The sequence below is a fragment of the Pteronotus mesoamericanus genome, unplaced genomic scaffold, assembly GCF_021234165.1.
Source record: "Pteronotus mesoamericanus isolate MK-2021 breed Mesoamerican mustached bat unplaced genomic scaffold, CSHL_Meso_final scaffold_167, whole genome shotgun sequence".
Taxonomy (NCBI): domain Eukaryota; kingdom Metazoa; phylum Chordata; class Mammalia; order Chiroptera; family Mormoopidae; genus Pteronotus; species Pteronotus mesoamericanus.
The window spans coordinates 41515953-41539536 of record NW_026555308.1 but is presented as its reverse complement, the minus strand read 5'-3'; the positions used below and the strand labels follow the sequence as shown (position 1 = coordinate 41539536).

Below are 23584 nucleotides of genomic sequence, written 5' to 3'. Positions count from 1 at the left end.
ACAAACATTCATTGATTTCATTCATATTGACATGCCATATGCCACTAATTTAATAGTACAGAAAATATAGATTTTTTCTATTTTAAGGTTTTTGTTCACATGAGCTTGGTTTTTGCGTGTGGGTTCTTGATTTCATGTAGGAAACATTTATTAAAACTGGGGAGAGTGAAACAAGGAAGAGCTTAGCATAGCGGAAGCAACAGCAGAGCCTTGGCTGGCCTGCCTGAGCCTACTGGGAAGTCAGAGAAAAGGGGGCTTTAGGGACAGTTCAGGGAATTAGCCTTGGACAATTGCCTTAGAATTGAGACATGTGCCTGTGAAGAGAGGAAGGGGACAAGATAGAAGGGAAAGGAAATGGCTCAGGCTGCTCCCCAGACTGAGAGCATGTGCTGGGTCCTTTGTCTTGAGGATTTCATCCCCTTCTTTCAGGCGGGAACCTTAGGGGACGTCCCAGGGGAGGGTTTCAGTAGAAGAGTCATCAGTTCTCCAGGTGCGTGTCCTTTTAGAGTCATGGTCTCCACCGACTGGTCAGTGGCAGGGCAGGGGGTCTTCGGTCACTGCAGCTCATCCTGCTCTTGCCCACCTGGTTTCTCTGCTTTTCTGGGCCTGGAGCTGAAATACAGCTGAGGCCTAGATGTTATCTCCAGAGAGGAAAGGCCAGGGGGGGAGGGTTCCCTGGGGGTGACGTTCTTGTTTTCCCAGTTTTGCCCCCTGCCAGACACTCACACCTGACCATCTGTACATGTCTATAAATTGCTCAGCCATTGTATTCAGCTATCTGTCTCAGTTTCCCTATTTTGCTTGCTAAGGTATCTTCTTACCTTCTCACTATTCTGTCTCAAAGGTATCAACTAATGTGTAATCATTTTTGAGAACAAATTAAAACTAAAAAGCAATTACTTTCCTTAACTCTGTAGTCTCAATATTTTGGACATAAGTATTGATGGAGAAATAAAATTAACAAAATCTTCTCCCAATCCAGAAGTCCTCTCCATAAAGGTTATGGAGAAATAAAATACTTGTTATTGAATAAGCATTAAACCAGAATGTGATGTGCATTATGACAGAAAGAACCTCACCCTTTATTTTATATAGCCAAGTGGATTTAATAGATTGTATGTTTTAAACCATAGCTAGTCTTCAAATAAGGCCTTGACAACACCATTTGGACACATAATGCATCTTAACTTTATTTAGAATTGAGATGACTATATGTATTAGCTAATTAGCTTTATCCAGAGAAAAAACAAACTTCTCCTATCTTTATGGGATAAGGTAGTTTTGCAATTTGGACCAATTTGCCCAACCAAGTTAGGCTTCTACTCTCCCATAGAAACTGGGAGATAGGGATGCTATCTCTCTCTCTCTTTTATTTTTTGAAAGTATAGTCAACATATAACATTAGTTTCAGGTGTATGGCATGATTTGACATTTGTATAGATTGTGAAATGATCACCACATCCATCATCATACATGGTTACAAATTTTTTTCAAAACTTGTGATGAGAACTCATGATTTACTCTTAGCAACTTTCAAATATGCAATACAGTCACTATGCTGTACATTATACCCCATGAATAACTTACTTATAACTGTATGTATAGACCTTTTCACCCCCTTCACCTATTTCAACCCCTATTCCCTGAGACCAGTTTGTTCTCTGTAACTATGAGTTTAAAAAAAAAAATCCACGTATAAGTGAGATCATATGGTATATGTATTTTTTTGTTTGACTAATATCACTTAGCTTAATGACATCAAGGACCATTCATGTTGTAGTAAATGGCAAGCTTTCCTTCTTCTTTAAAGACTGAATAATATTCCATTGTATATATACCACCTTTCTTTATCTATTCTTGGGTGCTATCTCTCTTATTGCATTTCAAAGAAATAATCCCAGGACCTTGAGCCTGACATTCCTGGGGAGTAAAGCTGATAATGCACTAGCTGACAGAAGATCTGTCAAATCGTCAAGATTTATCTTCAAAGAGATGAGGAAGTACTCAACAATGCCAAGTTTTCTAAGATAAATGATAGAGAAGGAAAATCTCTTCCTCTATCATCGATGTGGAGAATTAAGTCCCTTACATTACCGAACAGGAAATGGGGTCCCACTGCCCGCTGCCCTCTAGGCAAAATTCTGGAAGCAAAGGTTTGGTCATAAAGGAGTCGTTATTCAAAAGCTACACAATTTTGGAATAACAGCTTTCCACATACATTAGTCACTCACAGCTTCAATCACTTAAGCCAATCAAGTAAGGCTAAACTCTTTAACACCTGAGTTCTCCTATCTTTCTCCCCCTTAGTTTTTAATTATCTTATTTCTATAGGATTAGTTTACAAACAAAAACAATATAAGATACAAAAACAACACAATTTTGGATGAATGGTAGATTTCAGGCCTCAGAGCTTGTCACTTCGAGAACATCCAAAGAATAACTCTGACACCCTCTGCCAGGCCAGCCCGATCCGAGGCTGCACCCAGAGTTTCTACTCCCAGCCAAAATCCATCCAGAATACCATTCTCTGGGAAATGCAGGGATTACAGGACAATCATCCAGGAGGAGATGTGGAGAGGCCCTTTCTGCCCCTCTTTTATTTTAAATCTTCTGGCCCATAATTCTGTGTGCTCTGGAGGGCTTCAGTTTATTAGCCAATCCCATCCTAAGCTGTTTACCCGTTGCCTCCGGCAACCTTCTACAATGGTCCCTCCTTACTCCACCCCAATGATACGATCAGATCTTTCTGTATCACTTATTTTAAGATTTGTCTTTACATGTTCTGGTTTCTTTGAAACAGAAGACAAGAAAAAGTCCAATTTAAAATTTGTTTTTCTATGTGTAGGGCTTTCAAAACAGTCCAATAAATAATGTGTCTGTTTAGTATATATATTCACCCCTCTTCTTTGGCTCCCACAAAATTTTAAAGGGGTGTAGGGTGGAGGTGGAGCTGGTTGACGTTAGGTATGCTCCGGGCAAAGAATGTGGTTCAGCCAAAGTACTTGATACAATGTGGTAAAAAGTCGGCCACAGGAACACACCCTTGAATTAGTGACTAATACCTATCATACTGTTACACATCACCTAGTTAACTTTGTTTAGCTCACAGTATTCATTTTCCACTACATTCTTTTGGCGAAGGACGGTTAGAAGCAGCTTCCCTGGAAGAACAAACCAATTTGGGTTCTTCTCGCATTCTAGACTCTTGAAGAGGTAAGGATTTTTATTATAAGGACCAGCGTCTATCACAATTCCAGCATTGAGTGTGAAGCCCCCCCCCCCCCCTTTTTTTTTTGGTCTCAGGCTCGGGAATTACAGGGATGAGAAAGATACATACAGCTCCTGCCTTTAAGACACTTAACAGTGCATTGAGGGAGCTGAAAATCATTCTGAAGTTACAACTGATGCAAGTAAAATGCACAGGAAAAAGTCACTGATTCTGAGGGTGAAAAATGTGTATTTAGGGGTCGGGGTGCACGTCCCCAAAGCAGCTTTCATTCCCGGAGATTTCAGCTCCAGCTCCTGGGGTCACCCAGCACCCTGCGGGCACACTTAATATTTTAATCACGCCTCCGCTCCCACCCTCCGAATTCCTTTCCTGCGGCCGATCCGCTGGGTAGTCCCTTCCAGGCGGCCCCAGCTTATCACACCGGGCCCGGCCACTTCCCGGCCGCAGCCAAGCGAATTTCCCAAAGTTTCCTGTGACGCCGCGGTCCGCCTCCGGCGCATCCCGCCCTCACTCCCACCCGGCAGCCGTGGACACAGGCTGAAGAGAAGCAGGATACAGGGATTAAGAGAGAAGCGCGAACAGGCAGACCTCAGAACCCCACCCAAGGTGGGGGCCCGGAGGCCTGCGGCTGCAGCCTTACGCCTTCCCTGACCGAGTTGCGGCCCCCAGCCCGTGCACGCCCACCCGGACCCCGAGTTGGTGTCCCACCCTTCGGAGCCCGGGCCAATAGGCCGCGCCCCGCCTCCTGGGAGGTGGTGGAGGAGGGGGTTGGGGGCAGGCAGGCAGCGCCGCCTTCCGCTCGTGCCCATTGGCTGAGGCCTCGAGGGTGCCCGGAGACCGGAGTGCAGCTGGATTGGCCGTAGAGGCTCGTGACAGCGGCGACCATTGGCTGTAGCGGCCCCGTGACGCGGGGTGGCGACTGGCTCCCGTGTCTGAGGGGCTCCTGCTTGTCAGGTTCTAGGTAAGTGAGTTTCGCGCTGCCGCCGGCGGGCGCTGTTGCCCAGGGCAACGCCGTGGGAGGGGGGAAGAGCAGGGAAGGGTAGCGGAGAACCCAGGCTATACTCCCTGCCCGCAGAGGGGTGCCTGGGACTCAGCCCTGGCAGCGGCAGTGGCTTCGCGGAATGCTCTTCCTTCGCCCTCAGCCACCTCCTCCAACTCGCTCCAGGCAGCAGGTTCTCCCGCCCCCACTCCGCCCTCGGCAGAGCATTCTTGGTTCGGGTGTTGGGTCGGGCTGTCCAAGGGCCCGGGGAGGCCCGCCCCTCCCACCTACCCCGGACGGGAGTCTGAGGGGGCGGGTGCCGGCGCGAAAGGGCTGAGGCAGGCGCCACGGCCCCGCCCCGTCGCCGGGTCGGGGGGCTGCGGGGTGTGGAGTGGTGTAGGAGGGACTGTAGGCACCGCCCATCACTCCTGCACCCCCTTCTCTCTGCGTGCTTCTATTCTGGCGTGGTCCTCCAGCTGTGGCGGCCACCCTGAATCCCTGGGTGTTCCCCAATTTTTTCCTGTCCTTGGGGCTCTTCAGTCTCCCGTGATCCCTGCAGTCCGGCCCCAGGTCTTCTCCCATAGATCAGTTTCCTCACCTTCCATCCCTAGTCCTGTCTGGTCCCTGGTCCTGTCTGGGCCAGAGCTGACTGAAAAGACAGTCAAGAGATAAACTATTAAGAGTGAAGCTAATGCAGCCGGTGCAATTTCTGCTTTGTTCTCTCCTTGCCATTTAGGATTCAGGAGGTGTTTGGGTGGCACCTTTGGGTCAGCTTTCTGCCATTGGAGCCTTCCTTTACTGTCAGCTTGCTTGAACAACGCTATTTGGACTTAACTGTGTTGTCGCTTTTTACTTTGTACGTTAATGATGTCCTTTCGTGCTGTGCAATCCCAAATCTAAAAAGTTATTAAGGAATATATCCTTTGATTTTCATTAGGTTAAAAAGAAGCCTCAATCTTTTTAATTCGTAAGAAGTGCGTATAATCATAGTGATCTCACCGTCACTTCGACAACTGTTCTAAGGGGGTAGAATGCCATTTTTCTCTTTTTCTCCAGGTGTTTTAAGATACCAAAAAATTTCTCAAATGGAGCCACTGTATATAAAAGTATAACGTAAAAATGAATAATAGATCAAAACCGTTTTAGTGATTAAAGACTAGAAAGTGCTTTCATCCTATGGAATTGGAATAGGATTTAAAAAAACTTGCAAAAATAGAATTATTTTAGTAGTGCCGTGTTGTTGTCCTGGTATACCTATTTGATATTAATAAAGACGTTTGTAAAGAGCCACAAGTTTGTCAGTCAATGCAAAGGAAGGCTGAGTATATCTTATGTAATCCAGGATCACTATTTTGCTAATATTCTTGAACCTGTATTTCCAAAAGTGTTGGGAATGTATTAAGAAAGTACGCAGGCCAGTGGAAACGTTTTCTGTTTTCTTCCGTGAAAGACCTTTGGTGAAAATCTGTTTCTCTTCTGCACTGATGGTTAGCAGCATTAAACATTTACATGTAAAATTACTTACAGTCCTTTTAATGCAGCTTCTGCACTATTTCAAACGTTGATGTCAGTAGTTTGGAAGAAATAGTCCAGGCCTGTGATAGAAAAATCACTTTGAGATATCTTCAACCATTAGGTGACTATAACTCTGGCCTGTGACCATTTTAAATTTGCCATTTCCTTTCCACTGGTATTTCACTATGAAAAATTTCAAGCAATGCAGAAAATTTGAGTTGTTCAGTAACTACCCAACTATCTATACAGCGATAATTTTTTTGAGACAGTTGTTAATACGTTTTAAGTAACAGAGAAACTGAAATGATGAAGTTGGAAAATCAGCGTAAATATGTATCATACCAAAATATTTTAAGATGAGTATTTCCATTTGTAGGTGGGATTAGTGTTTATAAAACCTATAATAACTTAATTCCATGAGACTATTATTGAGCAATCTTGTAAGAAGTCATTGTCTTTGTAAATTAAGGCCCAGATGATTAAGTTGTATTTTGATAATCAGAAAAAAATGAAAATTTAATGAACTTGTTATACAAATAAAAGTTTTGTTTTAAAATTGGACTCTAGCATTAATAGATTCTCGTTTTGTACTTGATTTTTAAATAAGCATCTTTTTTTGAAGACAGTTTTAAGGGACTATAAGTTATGCAATGTATTGATAATATACTTAATATATTGGATCAATCTAAATATGCAATTTTGAAATAAGAGTGTATTTTTGTAATGGAAAAAGAAAGTTTACACATATGAACTTTTAAAAGAACTATTTCATGGAAAATGAAGTAATTAGATTTGTATTTTGATAGGACTCAAAACTTTGTAGGGTGTTGTTTCATGGAGTTGCTAAAGGAATATTTTAATACAGAACTTCAGTTTATAATAAAATAAGAAATGGCTATAAGTTCACATATGTGTTTATCGTATTTGTAATTTTTCAATACTTATGAAATTTCTGCACTCTTAAGTATTCAAATCCTGTTTTTCAGTTTTAGTGTACCCTAAATCTGTTTTTCATACTTACCTCATTTTTATAACTAATTTCTTAAATATTGCAATTAAGAGCTATGTCTCAGAATTTACAGATCTTTGGATTAACTCATTGTTTTTTCATATCTCATTTGTCTTTGTCATGTTTATATATGGTTAATGTACCACATCACTGAGAGTAAAGGAAGTCATAGTTTTGGAACTTTGGAAAGAAAAAGATGTTTAGATATTTTTTAATCAAAGCTCTAGGTGTTTTTCTCCATGCCTTCCTCTGTCTTTTCTTTTCATCTTCCTCTTTAATTTTTATTATACAGGTTAAATGCTTTAAAATAAATCCAGTAAAAAAACCCTAGAGAAGAAAAGCCACAAATAACTTAATGAGAATTAATGCTTTGGGAAATAACCAAAACTTTCGTTTTTTTCTTTAATATTCTACCAGTCATTGCAACTGTATGGTTTTCATTGCAGAATATCTGCACTTGCATCTAAACTTGCAGGACTTCCTGAACTTGAGACTCAGTTACCATATATTCGAAGAGACATCCAAGATCTGGAAGAAAAATGGAAAAGAATAAATAGAGGACATATTAAAGACAGAACAAAAGAATCATACCCAAGCAATGGTCTACTTTTTCTTATTTTATAAGTATAAATATAATCCTAGTTACCAATATGAAACTGCTTTATGGCTGACACAACATGGGGCCTCTCAAGTTTTTTCTTTAGAATTCAAAGTATATAGGTAGGATGAAGTTTACTTAGTGCCTCTATTCAAAAATTTTCAGATTTCTTCACTTTTGGGATATTATATATTTAGCTTTTTAAAATTTAATGTCATGCATAATTTGGAGTTATTTCTGAAACATTCATATATACTTATGAAAGTATGATTAATTTTTAGTCTATACATCGTTACCACTTACTGTAAGCTGACATAGTCTCCTCCTTTAAAAGGTTTTAATTAAAATACTGACAATTTTAATGTAATCTTTCTTGCTAGGTCACGGCATGTAGTGATAGATTCTTTCTTTTTGAGCCAGATAATATAGGTTTCAGTTAGAAATTTGGAAATTCTGTGGGGTTTTAGGCAAGTTATTTAATCTCTTTAAACCAGTTTCCTCATCTTTAAAGTGGGGATGATTAAATTGCCTCTCATGGTTGTTATAAAGAAGAAATGAGACAATGTAGGTAAAATGCCTATTTAGAAAGTCCTCAATTTCCATATTATGTAAGTTCTTTTCATTATAGCTTTAATTTTATCTGTCCTAGTATTGCTGTATTTATTCTACCATCCTAAAAGGCCCTAAATTTTAGACTTAGGAAATTAAAATAATTACATTAAGTTTATTTAAATTGAGTTACATTTGCATTTGTATAGACAGAGCAAAAAATTAGAAATATCTGTGTATAGTTTTTTGATTACTCTATCTCAGGAGAGCTAGTTAGAAATTTAAATGCTTTTTACCTCACAATATGTCTAGTTTTTCTGAATTCCTGAATTATTTTTTTTTCACTTTAGATTATCATCTATTGTTGGATAGTTTCCCAAAATTTCTTTCATTTAAATCACAAATATTTGCCTAAAAGTGGTACAGAAAAACTAAATATTACTTTCTTAAATCTCTAGTGTTCTTCTCTACCTTAAAACACAGTTACTTAATCTGTTTTAAACTGTATTTTCAAATGTAATAATACATAAAACTCTTAGATAAATGTTTTCTCCTGCTTACATATGATTAGTTTTTAAGGAGGAATATTTAATAAATATCCATATTTCAAAATGTGGGTTCTATAACTATAGAGTTTTAATTCTTAAAAACATCCAGTTTATATGCATAGACCAGCCTATGATTGTCGGGTGTCATGAAGCAAGCACTGAACTGAGTGAGGAGTTAGGAGTTGAACCAGGTGGTCCTTATTGTCTCATCCAGCATTGAAACAGATTTTGTAATCCAAGTCAATGATTTTCAATATTTTTTCCTCATCTAGTATAGATATTTACATGTGTGACATACACTGATGTGCAGTTTCTTGCCATGCTTTCTGTAATTTCATCTTGTTCTTTTCTGCTCAAGAAAGCACATCAGAATACATGTGACTGAAAATGATATCATTATAAGGATAAACTTGAATGTACTCTGATTTATTAGGGAAAGTGAGTCAATGAAAAAAATCTGTAACTATTATTAGTAACAAATACTTGAGACACACCTTACAATACTACAGTTGAGACCCAAGTTACACATGTTCCTGAAATGAATGCCTCTCTACTTTTTTTAAAATCAGTATTGTGATGCTATAGAACTAAAGATTACTAATTTTATGTTAATTGGTAATGAAGAGTCTTACATTTCAAAGTCAGAGTGATAACACATTTAAAAATATTTGAATAACAGCACTATGGTCTTTATTGTAAATAAAATAACAAATTATTGTAGGAAAATTGAAATTAGTTTTCTAGTATAAATTATTTTACTTGCAGAATAAGTATTTCATTCTTATTTGTCTAGTGGGACAAATGGTTTTAGGAGAAGGGGAAACTTAATACTGGAATATTTATATTCTAGGCATTTAGTATATAAAAATGCTTTTTACACTGGCTTAGAAAACTATCTTTAAAATTATATTGTTATGAATGAGATTGCTTTTAAATGGTTCATCTTGTGTGGATGTAGTCTGTATAATATTCAGTTAGAAATGAAGACTTAGAAAGACAATGTTCAGGCCCTGGCCAGGTAGCTCAGGTTGCCATTTCCTTCTCTGGTCAAGGCACAAACAAGAAACAATCATTAAATAAATAAGTGGAAAAACAAATTGATATTTCTCTCTCTGTCTCCCTGCCTACTCCCTCTCTGCCTCCCTCCCTCTTCTACACCCACCTTCTCCTCCTCCCTCTCTCCTTCCCCGCTCTCTCTCAAATCAGTAAATAAAAATTAAAAAAGAAAACCAATGTTCATGAGACCCTTGATATTAGCAGGCGGTATTTCTCAAAACCTTTGTGGATCTAGGACACAACTAGCTCTATAAAATACAGTCAAATTTAAGTGATTCCTTCAGACCCTTAACAATTTTATAATAGGACTCAGGTCGTTAAAATTGTTAAACCGTATTTTGCTTCCAAAATGATTCCAAGGCTGATGTTTTTGCATTATGCGATTAGTATACGTGCAAGGTTCTTATTCCTAACACCTGTGTCCTGGGGTTTGCAGAACAAGAATATTTCTGGCATTGTCACAAAGAGTCCTTGATCACTATAATGCTTGCTGCTTGCTACCGTTTCTTGGGTATGTTGTCTTCTTGGAGTTGGAGACTTCTGTAGTTTGTGTCCCTTCTGTTCTCTGAATGCCTAGCGTGGGAGGATTTCCCGTTTGTCTTTTCAGTTGGTGGGCTCTTTTGTTAATTTCACATTATACAAAGAAAAATGCATTTGACTCTTCTAATATTCAGTTTCTGTAACAGTTGGGTCAGTAGCCACCCTAGCAGCCACACCACCTCTTAACTTCATGAAATGGTCTATGGAGGGTCGTGACTTTCTCTTGAATTATATTTTATGATTCCTTCATAATCACATGCTTTCTATACACTCTTATACAGGTTTTAACCATCATTTCAACTTTCACTAAGGTTTTTCAAATTTTTGCTTTGCTTTGGAATAAAGGAAACCTTTTCAAGTGTCACTTTTTTGTTTGTTTCTGTATGACTTTCTAATGACACAGATCCAGTCACTGTCACATTTCATATCCATTCTGAATTTACTCCAAACTAATGTATTCTGCTCAATATATTACTTTGTCAGGCCTTTTTACTTTCTACATACTGAGTAAATTTGAAACAGTAATTAAAGTGAACTAAACAACGCAGTTGTCTCAGTTATTAATGACAGATCACTATCTCAATTTATAAACAGTTATATTGGAAAACTATATGGATTTTTATCTAGATTTATATATAATAGGAACTTTGAGTTCCATTTACATTACTGATGTATATGTAACATATTACTTTACATTTGTATAATTATTTATGTACATTTTTTTACCCCTTAACATTTTAATCTCTAAGATAGAAACAAGATAGTTTCTGTCAATAAGAGGTTTTTTGTAAATTACTTGGATTCAGATACTGTTATTGAGGAGGAGCATTAGTATTTAGTGCCTCCGAAAAGTTCTAGACACTTTTAGTACATTTGTTTTTATTTTTATGACAACCTTGTAAATTGGATAGTGTTTACATGTTTTCGTGATCTGGAACCAATTTCAGGTCACATCATTTATCCAAGAAGACGCAGGATTTGAATTTAGGTCTTTATTATGCTAAACCTGAATTAAATACAAGTGGTAATGTCTAAATATAGTAAGCCATTAGTAGGCCTGGATTTAACATCAGTTTTAATTATTTGGGAATGACTGTGAAGGTCCATGTTGAAGTATTTGCAGTTTTGCTGAAATGAATTCCTATCATTGGAAGTGAGACCTTAAGATGTACATGACCCTAGCTAACTGCCCAGTGTCCACATCTTGTCTTGACTTGTTCTCTTGAGGTTGTCCTGTATTATAATTCCTGTTAAGTGATAATATGTTGTTTATTTGTAAAATATTTTTCTGGGGAAAAAAAAAAAGCCAACTGCTAGAAGTACAGAAAAAGTAGAGGTCTAAGAAAGTTGTGGATCTTAGCCAGAAAATGGAACATTTAATCTAGTGTCTTTGATCTGGATGTGAACCAATCCACCACACCTTCTAGGGATACAAAAGTTGACTTAATGAAACACTGAATTAAGTGTTCCAACTCTGCCAAAAATTTGCATAGTTTTTAGATTGATTTCTTAAAAATATCAGGGATGTTATATTCATAAATACTGTTTTGCTACCCTTCTCTTTCACCCTCAACAATATTTGAAGAGATTTGACTATTTATAAATAGCAGATACTTTTTAGAAGTAAATGTTGTTGTTAAAAATATCTTAAAATATTAATATAGGCAGCAATATCTCACTTACAGGATAATATAGGTGTCCTTCTCTGAGTTTCACAATTGCTGATACCAGGATAGTAGCTAGGCCCTGGTGATGGTCTCTCCTAAGGGTTCTGGTTTCTTTTTTTATTTTGGATCTTGATTTACCTTGTGACTGGAACAGGCATTCTGTGATCAAAGTAACTTAGCTTAGTTAGGAACACTTGCTATTATACACAGTAATATCATGGTTTTTGAAAGAGGATAGGATAGTAAAGAAATAGACATGTCCTGGAGGGAGCCTATATTATAAAACTAATGCAGAAATACTCTGTGTCACACAAGAGGCAAGTTATTGCAGGAATGGGACAGAAAGCAGGAAGGCATATGATTCTTCCTTTTTTGGTCATTCAACAAGTGTTAATAGAATACTCACCCCATGTAAGGACTTACCTTATGGTTAGAGATAATTTTAAAGCATAGAAGAGTTGCATACTTTTTCTGAGAGTATGGTATAGTGGAAAGAACATGAATATTAGAACCAGACCCTTCTAGGGTTGAATCTGTGTCACCAGGAATTAGTTGTATAAATTTAGGCAAATAAGTGGCTTTAGTTTTTCCATTTGAAAACTCCTATCAGTTTTATCTGATAACTGGTAATAATACTAGATTTTTAAATTTCTTCAGTTGTATGGGATCAAAACCCTACTCATACTAGTTTAGGGCCCTGGGGTGCACAGGAGTGTACTCTCTGCAGGCACAGATGGGTTCGGTGGGCTCAAACAATGGCCTCAGGACATGCCCCGTGGCTTCTCTTATGTTAGATATACTTTCAGGTAGGTTTTCACCATATGGACCTCTCTCATGGCTCTAGGCTTACATTCTTTCAGTTTAGCAAGTGCAACATAAAGAGCTTCTCTTACCCATAGTTTTAACATTGGTCCTAGGACTATATCTCATTAAATAAATTGGGCCATATTTCTATTCTTGGTCCTATGGCCAGGGAGATAGCGTATGATGATAAGTCAGATCTGGACCAGGGGGTAACTACTGGAATTGTGAATAGGAACTGTGGTTTGCCATGGTCTGAGCATGGGAAAGTAGAGTGGATGCTGGGCAATATAACCAAAAGATATTCACTATAATCTTCCCAATGTGCATACATGTCCTCTGTTACGTACGTATACACCCTTGACAAAATGCCCTTGCTAACATAGTGCAAATCTTTTACTTACAACTTCCAATGCTCTTAACACCTGCCCCCCAGCAAAGGAAGACAACTCAAAGACTTGTTTAATTGCTGTTGGTAACTTTAAGTCTATGATCTCTGGGTAATTCTCTCCATTTTGGTTGAATAAATAGGCCAAGGGTTTAGGTTAAATAATAAATGTAACTAATTGTACTAAAACCAGTGTTCAGAGATAGAAGGAAAGGAAAATAACATGAAGAGAGTAAAAACTCAATTAGAAAAGAGAAAAAGGAGAACCAACCTACAGAGGTTTTCCCCATGATATATACAGGTTTCATTGGACAGGGATGGCAAGCACTCTTTGCCCTGGCAGTGGAGTAAGATTTTTGATTAACCAATATGTCCGTCACTGGTTCTTCCTGGGAATATCTTTATTCTTTTTACCGGTGGTCACAGGAAGATGAGTACTGAGAATTATTTCCCTAATGGGGACTGCACTGCTTTAGTAGTCCATTTTCTGTTGAACGGTTGGGGTCCCGGCAGCCATGTTAGGAATTAAGCAGTAGCAACACTTCGTTGGGAGTTTCTTAGACAATACAAATTTTGAAAACTAAGTTTTTAAAAATTTTATTTCTTTGCATTTGATCAACTTTTCCCAAGCACCCAAAGCTCAAATACTAGTCCTTGAATCTAACCATTGCCTGGTATGTCTCTAAACAACTTTGAACATCACCCTAACCCAGTGTTTCTTCAACAGGAGACATTTCATACCTTAGAGGACATTTGGCAATGTCTGGAGACATTGTTGTGGTCACGGAAGGCTGGGGCTGGGTAGGTATCTAGCAGGTAGAGCCCAAGGTGCTGTTAGGCATCCTACAAGAGGCCTCCACAACAAAAAGTTTTCCAGCTGAAAATGTTGGCAGCACTGAGGTTGAGATACCACGTACATCCTAGTCTTTTCAGTTGCCATCTTGGCTTTTGTCTCTAGGCCATTCAGAGCAACTTCTTGAGGTAACAAGCACCGGTAATTTGTTCCTGCTCCCAGGCTGTTTCATAGTGGATGGTTCTTTATCATGGGTAAATATCTTCTTTGCTAGAATGCTTGGGGAAGAGCCTGGAACATTAGGCTTCTCTCTCTGTTTTTGTGTGGTTAAGGGCCTAATTTTAGTTTAGGGATAATTCATTTTCAACCGTATAAATTGCAATATCAGCCACCTTGGATTTGTAATGAAAGGCTGGGAAGATATTTTTCTTTTATTAAAATTTCACTCAAAGTGTGCTGCTTTTCTGAAGGAACTCTAAAGAGTACCACATAGTAAGCAATATACCAACATCCTAACATTTTTACTAAGTAACCCACCGTTCCATTCTTAGCAGACACATAGCCTGATTTATAAGAGTTGGCAATTTACCAGCTCTGTTTGCTTCTGAAAGAATCCTGACTCCTCACTCTGCAATAGAAGAATACCAGATTCCCTCACTTTCTATTATTGATTCACTTCTACATTTTAGGCTGTCATTCGTACTACCTGATTTTGTCATACATTTTTATATCCGTCCGACTGCTTTTAGATGAGTGATAGAAACTCGATTAAAAAAGTTAATCCTTTCCATCTCTGTAGATGGTAATACTTTCCTTTTTTTTTGCTGAGACCCCAACCCTTGAAGTTATTCTTGACTCTTTTTTTTTCACGTCCCCCATATAATTTTTGGAATATTCTGTTGACTTCAAAATATACCTGAAATATGCCAGTTCTCACCACCTCTATTAGGGTTATTCAGGTTCAATACTGTCCTTTCTCTCCTTCTATGTAACTTCTCACAAGTCTCCTGGCTACTACTGTTGCTCTCAGAATGTTAGTGTTATCCTTTTGAAAAGTAAGAGATCATATCACTTTTTTGCTCAGAATCTTTCAGTAATTTCCCATGTAACTTAGAGTACAAGCTCCAAGTCCTTCAAATGAGCAGTTTTGTGCTCTCCCTCATGCAGGGTCCTGCTCTCCCTCATGCAGGATCTTTCTCTGAACTCAGATTTTTCTCTTGTCTCTACCATTCACTCCCTGCAGGCCTCCTTGCTCTTTCTTAAATACGTGCTTTATTTCACTTACTGTTCTGGCCTGGAATTGCTCCTTTCCAGATATCCATATGACTTATTTCCTTATCTCTTTTAGGTCCTTGTTCAAATATAACTTCATCCATAAAGTCTTTAATCACCTAGCATACATTTGAAATCTCTTACCTCCCCCATACTTCTTGTTACCTTTTCCTGCTTTCTCTCTCTTTATAACACTCACTCAGTACTGTGTATTTTACTTACTTATTTTGTATTTTGTTTCCTCTTTTTACTAAATAATCTCGGTAAGTGCAGGAATTTTTGTCTTTTTTTTGGTGTGTGTGTAGGAAAATGCATGGCACATAACATGGTAGACTCTCAGGGAATATTTGTTGAATGAATTAATAAATAGAAAAAATAATTTATTGCTTCATGTAACTGTTAATTCTGAAACACTGATGGAAAGAGAATACCCTAGAGAGGGAGAGAGATTACTCATTAAGCAAATTTCTCCAGGGGAGAAAGGGAAAGTGTCTTTAGATTTATACTAGAATATAAGTAAATATAAATAAAAATATAAAGTAACATAATAAAAATGTTTAAAAAAAAGAGAATAAGTGAATGTCTTTCAGGGCAAGGAAGGAGAGGGCTTTATTTTCCAAAGTTCATTGGAGGTCTCTATCTGTGGGGAGACACTGTCTCTAGCTTCCAAGTCTGTCTATCATGCAAATATCCTTATAGTATCTTTTACTCAGAAGGCTCTGATTGTGCAGGAACATGAGAAATCCAGAGAGAGTTGTTTCCCAGCAGTCATTCTAAGATTGCAGCAGGTATATCTATTCACACCTCAACTCAGGTGTGATTAGATCTAGAGGCAAAATGTCTTCAGCGTTTTCTTCATATCTCTTTCCATCTCAACAATTATTTTCTCTGGTTGGCTAACTGTGAGATAGATACTTATATTCTTTCAGTTTAGCAACTTCAACTGAAAGATAACTTTCTGAGTAGCCTTGCATAATTGAGCTTGATCAGTCCTATTGGGTTACTTACCCATTCCTAAACTACTGCTTGGGGGAGGGAATATGCTGATTGTCCAGACCTGGATCATGCACCTATTCCAGGAACTTTGTGTTCATTCCAGGAACTTGAGAGTGAGAATGATTTAGTGCCACCCAACATGGATTGAGAATTAGAGAAGGGTAATTCAACAGAAAAAAATTGAGATGCTGTCACCAAAAGAAAGAGAGTGAAAAATAACACAGGTCTGTCACTTACCTGCCATGTGGCTCACAATCATTTGGAAAAAAAAAAAATTTTATTGTATATAGGCACTCCTGCCTCATCTATTTTTCACCAGACATCACACTGTGAACAAGAGATCTTCCTTGAAAACATAATTTTAAATGGATGCAAAATTATATTTAAATTTGTTGCTTAGTTTTAGAATTTTGGTTCGTCAGGATTTGATTGTAGTCTGTTACTTATTAGAGAGGCAAGAGGAGTTGAGGTGGGACATAGAAGTAGGACCAGGACTAGGCTGAAGCATGAGAGATGCCTACGACACAAAATAAGATGTTTAGGGTGGCACTTGCATGACCCTGAGAGTGAATATCTCCATAAATTTGCACCCTAGGTGCCTCTCTTGCCTCACTCTAGTTCTAGTTGTGAGGAGAAGCACAGTTAAGCAACAGGAACTATATTTGACTATGAGTGTGAGTTAGAGATGGCTACCTGTGTAGTTGGAGATGTTGGTGGGGAAGACTAAGGTGCACCAGAAAGTCATTATTATACATTTTTAATTCATCTAAAGAAACCTTTGATGATCTTTGATAAGGATAATAATACCTTTAAAGTAATACAAGGAATTTTTAATCATAGGTTTATAGTAGGTTGAACAAATAAAATGGTTTCTTTTTTTAGAGATTCTACCAAGGAAATTGTTACTTATTTTTAACCCCAATTATTTCAGTATCAAGTGGAAAAAAAAATACTTTTTTTCATTGAAAATTATAATGTGTAGAAAAGACTTTGAGTTGGACAGTGATACATAAATAACACATGGTAACTCTTACTAGCTTCTTAAACAAGACACTTTATGCTGCTCAGTGTTGAGCATGGAATCCTATTGAATTGCTATCTTTCTTGTCTTTAGATCTTTGAAAATAATTATTTCTCTATCACAGTGAGAGACCAATATATGGAATTCTAGATAACTCGCAACTATCCTTGCTGATAGAGAAGAAAGGCTAAACAATTTCAAATTAAATGGATTGTCCAGTAACTTTGGGGGTCTGTTTTTTTAAAAAAATATTTTTATTTATTGATTTTTAGAGAGAGATAGGAAGGGAGAGTGAGAGTGAGAGCAAGAGTGAGAGAAAGAGAAAGAAGCATGGATTTATTGTTTCACTTATTTGTGCATTCATTGGTTGATTCTTGTATGTGCCTGACTGGGGATGGACCCCGCACGCAACCGTGGTGCATTGGGATGACAGTCTAACCAACTGAACTATCCTGCCAGGGCCTGGGGGTCTGTCTTAAAAGTAGAATTAGGTAACATATATGATGTGCACATTTAGGTATACACTCACTATATTTTGTTCCTTTGGAAATCTTTATAAGTAATACATAAATCAATTAAGGATACCCTATTAAAAACAGTATAAAAGAGAAGTCATGATTAGAGTTTTCAAATTTAAATATTATTTTAAGTCATGAATTATCATTTAATGCACAAATCCTTGTCAAAGCCTTACTTTACACCAAAGACTACAAATCAGAGAAAACTGCAATTCACCTTGGAATTTCATTCATTCAGTAATCACTTGTTTGGTGGCTACAGTGTTCCAGGTATTGTGTAGGATACTACTGTATTAAGATAACAGTCCCTGTCTTCAATCATATCACAGTTCAGTGGAAGTGGAGAGATGTAATAACAGTTTCATTATATGTAGGTTAGATTTCCAACCTGTTCTAGCATTGAGAACCTTGCCAAATATAGAAGAGAATAAAATGCTGGTCTTGGGAGGGGGGTGAGGGGGAGGGCGGGAGAGGTAAAGGAGGAACCCTTTGAAAATAGATAAAAAGCTTAGAAGAGTAGGAGACTTGGAAGGTATTCCCATGTTTGATCAGTTTCCTGACCAGAAGGAAAGGAGCAATCTTACTGGTAACGCCAATGAAATGTCCTTTGGTTCGCATGAAAGTTAAGGAAATAGGAGAAATGACAGGAAACTGAATAGGCAAATGAAAATGAGAAGTTTGAAGAAGGGGAGAGCTGAGTATAAACCAAGAAGCTGGTATTAGAAATATGAGGGCATAAGGCAAAAAATGAAAAACAGAGGGAGGCCTGTAAACTGGATATACTTGCATTGCCATCGGTGATAAGAGAGCCAGTGACCCAGAAATGTCTTAGGAATTCTAGTTTCGAGGGTTGAGAGAAGAGCCGAAGGAAGGGTCATGCTTTGGCATATTGTTAGAGAAACTGTGTGTGTACCAAGAGAACCCTTCCCAAACCTTACCAGCTTTTGCAAAATTAAAAAGAGTTAATTACTTCTTTAGGCTGTAATAATATTTTAACAAGTGTAGTTGCTTCTTCTTATGAGCTTCAAACTTGTAATTAGTTTTGTGCTCTGAAAATGGAGACAAAATGAATTACCTGTTCAAAACTCAGGGAATAGGTAAGAAGAGAAGGTAAGATACATTACTCATTGGAAAACTTGTTGGAAGAAAAGGGAGAGAGTAAGCAGGGGATAAAGAAGTTAAGTAAGGCTAGCATTCTTATTCTTAATGTGGTGAATGGGAGAAAATGCTGAGTTTGACTCCCAGGTGCAGCCTACTATACTCCATGTGTACATTTTTTTCCTTCTTTTTTGTAGTGTGCAGTTCTGACTCCTTGAACTTCTTCTTCCAGCTCATGTTTTCTGACTAGACCTATGATCATACCTGTGAGAATTCACTGAAAGTTTTATCAAGTGTCTTCCTCATCCCTGATGTGTAATCCTTCAACATGGACCTGCTACTTTAGCTAAGATATGACCAGCAATGAATAGTAGTAAGGTAGGATTTTGTTCCTCTTTTTAGTAAATTACTAAAACAGTTATTTTTATATCACTAAATAATTATTAAAGTATTTTTTTCCTTTGAAAGTTTTGGCTTGTCCTGATTTTGTAGCGTTTATGTGATTCTCCTGTTTAGGCAGGCTCCAATCATTTTATATTTGTTATTTATCTTACTGAATTCTCTATCATTTGTGATGTAATCATTATTTTTTTTCAATTAACATTTGTAATCAGCAGAATCTCAATCCATATTTCTTTACCAGCCTGCGTGTCCACCAGTCCTTTATTTTCAACTGCCTGGCACTAAACTCAGTATGTCTTAGTTTTCTTCTTAAACACTTGCTCCTTTTTTCTGGTTTATGTATTTCTATTAACAGTTTTATTAGTCCCATTTTCTAATATAGTCATATATTCATTTACTATTTCATTTATTTATTTGACGTACATTGATAGGCTTCTAATAAGTATCAGTTTGCTGCTTCTGGGAATATAATGATGAATAAACTGGATATCCTGTTCTTATAGCTTATTGTAAAGGAGGGGCAGGTTTAAAAATAAAGTGACAAAATGATTATAAATTGTGATAAATTTTGTGAAGAAAAGCAAAAAAAGCAAATAATTTGGTGATAAGGAATTTTAGATACGGTAGTTACAGAAAGCTCCTATAAGAGTTAGTGTTTCAGAGGAGTCCTATGATGTCTGATCTTGGAAGTTAGTACTTGGGTGAGTCTTATGAAGGAGCTATTTGAGGGGCAGGTGGAGAGAGACAGAGAGAGTGTGTGTGTGTGTGTGTGTGTGTGTGTGTGTGTGTGTGTGTGTGGCTTTTGGTGGGGAAAACATTCTCATGATAAGCAATAGTAAAGTGAAATAAGTTAAACAAGAGAAAGACAAATACTATATGTTTTCACTTATATGTGGAATCTTCAAATGCCAAATTCAGAGAAATAGGAAGTAGAATGCACGTTGCCAGGGGCTGGAGAATAGGGTAAATGGGGAGGGCCTGGTCAAAGGGAACAGACTACCAGCTATAAGGTAAATAACATCTGGAGATATAATGCATGGCCTGGTGACTATAATTAACAACAGTACTACTGTATATATACTTGAAAGTTGTTAAAAGAGTAGATCTTAAATGTTATCACCACATATACACAATTGTAACCTTATTGTGATAATCATTCTGCCATATCTATATGTGTTGAATCATCACTTTGTACACCTAAACTTACATCTGTTATATGTCAATAGTATTTCAATAAAGCTGTGGGAAAAGAAAAGGAAGGAGTAGCAGGTACAATGACTTTGAAGTAGGAAAGAGCTTGGTGAGTTTGAGGAACAGAGAAAGCCCTCATGTGGCTGACTTAGAGAGCCATAGATGGGTGGGAAGAGGTTATAGAACCATGCGGAGCCTTGAAAAGTTTGGCAAGAAGTTTATATATTATTGTAAATAGTATTAGCTGCTGTGTGCAGAATGGATTGTCTGGGGGTGAGAGAGAAAGCAGGCAGCTTTAGGAGGTGGAGTGAGAAATAGTGGTGGCCTGATAGGGTGCTAGCAACAAAAGGGAGATGGATGGATTTGAGATGCACTCTTTTGAGTCAGAATTTATGATGGGACTTGTGAATAGTTTGGATGGGGAAAGAGAGAACATACTGAAGGAACTCCCAAGATTTTTGGTTTTTGAGCAACTGGGTATGCTGACATTGTGTAAAGAAACCTTTTAGACAACTCTCTTTTCCATTATGTCAAGGAATGGTTATTTTACCAAAAGGGAAATTTATTATAATGCTAGAAATAAAGTTAGTGTTGGAAATAGAAACATCTGGCAAATTTGTACTATGTACTAGTTAATACTTTGTTTTGCTTTTCTCCCTGAAATTTAATTTATATGACAATTAATTATGATTTAATTTCATTTCACTTCAGAATTTTCTGGAATGAAAATAATTGGCTATATATTTTTAAAGTATATTTTATTGATTATACTATTACAGTTGTCCCAATTTTTCCCCCTTTGGCCTCCTCCACCTGGTACCCCTCTTCCTTCCAGCAATCCCACCCCTTAGTTCATGTCCATGGGTTGTGCGTGTTAAGTTCTTTGGCTTGTCCATTTCCTGTACTATTCTTAACCTCCCCTGTCTATTCTGCTCCTACCAATTATGCTTCTTAATCCCTGTACCACTCTCCTGTTCTCCTCCTTCTCCCTTCCAGCTGATAACCCTACATATGATCTCCATACCTATGATTCTGTTCCTGTTCTGGTTGTTTGCTTAGGGTTTCTTTTTTTTGTTTTGTTTTTTTATATTCAGTTGTTGATAGTTGAGAATTTGTTGCCTTTTTAATGTTCGTGGCTTTAATATTTTTCTTCATTTTAAATAAGTCTCTTTAACATTTGTGTAATAGTGGCTTGCTGATGATGAACTCCTTTAGCTTTACCTTGTCTGGAAGCACTTTGTCTGCCCTTCCATTCTAAATGATAGCTTTGCTGGATAGGGTAATCTAGGTTGTATGTCCTTGCTTTTCATGTCTTTGAATACTTCTTGCCAATCCCTTTGACTGCGAAGTTTCTTTTGAGAAATAAGCTGATAGTCTTATGGGAACTCCTTTGTAGGTAACTCTCTGCTTTTCTCGTACTGCTTTTAAGATTCTCTATTTTTAACCTTTGGCATCTTTTTAATGATGTGTTTTGGTGTGGTCCTCTTTGTGTCCATCTTGTTTGGGACTTCCTGTGCTTCCTGGATTTGCATGTCTATTTCCTTCTCCAAATTAAGAAGTTTTCTTTCACTGTTTTTTCAAATAGATTTCCAATTTCTTGCTCTTTCTCTTCTTCTGGCACCCCTATGATACAAATGTTGGTATGCTTGAAGTTGTCTCAGAGGCTGATAATGTTAATTCTTCCAGTCCATGAACAAGGCATATGCTTCTATTTATTTGCATCTTTCTCAATGTCTTTCTTCAGTGTCATATACTTTTCTGAGTATAGTTCTTTTATCTCTTTGGTTAAATTTATTCCTAGGTACTATTTTTTTGTTGATATGGTAAGTGGGATTTTTTTTTTCTTAGTTTCTCTTTCTGGTAGATCATTGTTGGTGTACAAAAATGCCATTGATTTCCCAATGTTGACTTTGTATCCTTCTACTTTGCCAAATTCACTTATTAGGTTGAATAGTTTTTAGTGAAGTCTATAGGGTTTTCCATGTACACTGTCATGTTGTCTGCAAATAGTGACAGTTTTACTTTCTCCTTTCCATATTTGGATGTCTTTTATTTCTTCTTCTTGTCGATTGCTGTGGCTAGAACTTTTAGTACTCTGTTGAAAGAGTGGTGAAAGCAAACACCCTTATCTTAGTCTTGTTTCTAAGGGAAACATTTAGTTTTTTCCCACTGAGTATGATGTAGATTTCTCATATATGGCCTTTATCATATTGAGGTATGCTCCTCTGTTTCCACTTTGCTGAGTTTTTTTTATCATAAATGGGTGTTGGATTTTATCAAGTGTTTTTTCGGCATCTATTGATATGATCATGTAATTTTTGTCCTACATTTTGTTTATGTGATATATTATGTTGATTGATTTGTGAATATTGTGCATTCTTGCATCCCTGGGGTAAATTCCACTTAATCATGGTGTATGTCCTTTTAAATATATTGCTGGATATGGTTCGCTAGTATTTTGTTGAGGATTTTAGCATTGGTGCTCATCATAGATACTGACCTATAACTTTGTTTCTTTGTTGTGTCTTTATCCGGTTTTGGATTAAGATAACACAGGCCTGGTAAAAAGAGTTTAGGTGTCCTCCCTCCTCTTGAATTTTATGAAATAGTTTGAGAAGGGTAGGTGTTAGTTCTTCTTTTAATGTTTTTTAAAATTCATCTGTGAAACCATCTGGTACAAGGCTTTTGTGCATTGGGAGTTTTTTGATTACCACCTCAAATTTGCTGGTTGTTATCAGTCTATTCAGGATTTTGCTACTTCCTGATTCAGTTTTGGAAGACTGTATATTTTGAGAATTTTATGCATTTCACCCAGGCTGTCCAATATCTTCGCATATGCTTGTTCATAGTAATTTCTTATAATCCTTTGTATTTCTGTTGTATTGATTGTGACTTTTTCTCTTTCATTTTTGATTTTATTTATTTGGGTCCTCTTTCTTCTTGATGAGTCTAGTTAATGGTTTGTCGGTTTTATTTACCCTTCAAAAAACCAGCTCCTGGATTCATTGATCCTTTGATTTTTTTTTTTTTTTAGTCTCTAGGTCATTTAATTCTGCACTAATCTTGATTACTTTCTTCCTTCTGCTTACTCTGGGCTTTGTTTGTTGTTGCTCCTCTAGTTCTTTTGGATGTAGGGTTAGGTAGTTTATTTGAAATTTTTCCATCTTCTTTAAGTAGGCCTGTATTGCTATGAACGTCCCTCTCAGGACTGCCTTAGCTGTGTCCCATAGGTTTTGGGTTGTTGTATTGTTTATTTGCATTTGTTTCCAGAAACTTTTTGATTCCTTCCTTGATATTTTTGTTATCCCATTCATTATTAAATAACATGGCATTCAATCTCCGTGTATTTGAATATTTTTGAGTTTTTTTCTTGAGATTGGTTTCTAGTTTCAAGCTATTGTGATCTTAGGAGAT

At 37.4% G+C, this 23584-nt stretch overlaps 1 protein-coding gene across 1 annotated transcript in view; it reads left to right on the top strand.

Annotated features, from left to right (window-relative positions):
* Positions 1-4131: 4131 nt before the first annotated feature.
* Positions 4132-23584, top strand: part of FER (FER tyrosine kinase) — a 399396-nt gene continuing 379943 nt past the window's right edge. Inside the window, exons 1-2 of the mRNA XM_054589991.1 lie at positions 4132-4190; positions 18775-18955. The gene's annotated coding sequence lies outside the window, so the exon portion shown is untranslated. The remainder of the gene's footprint in view (positions 4191-18774; positions 18956-23584) is intronic.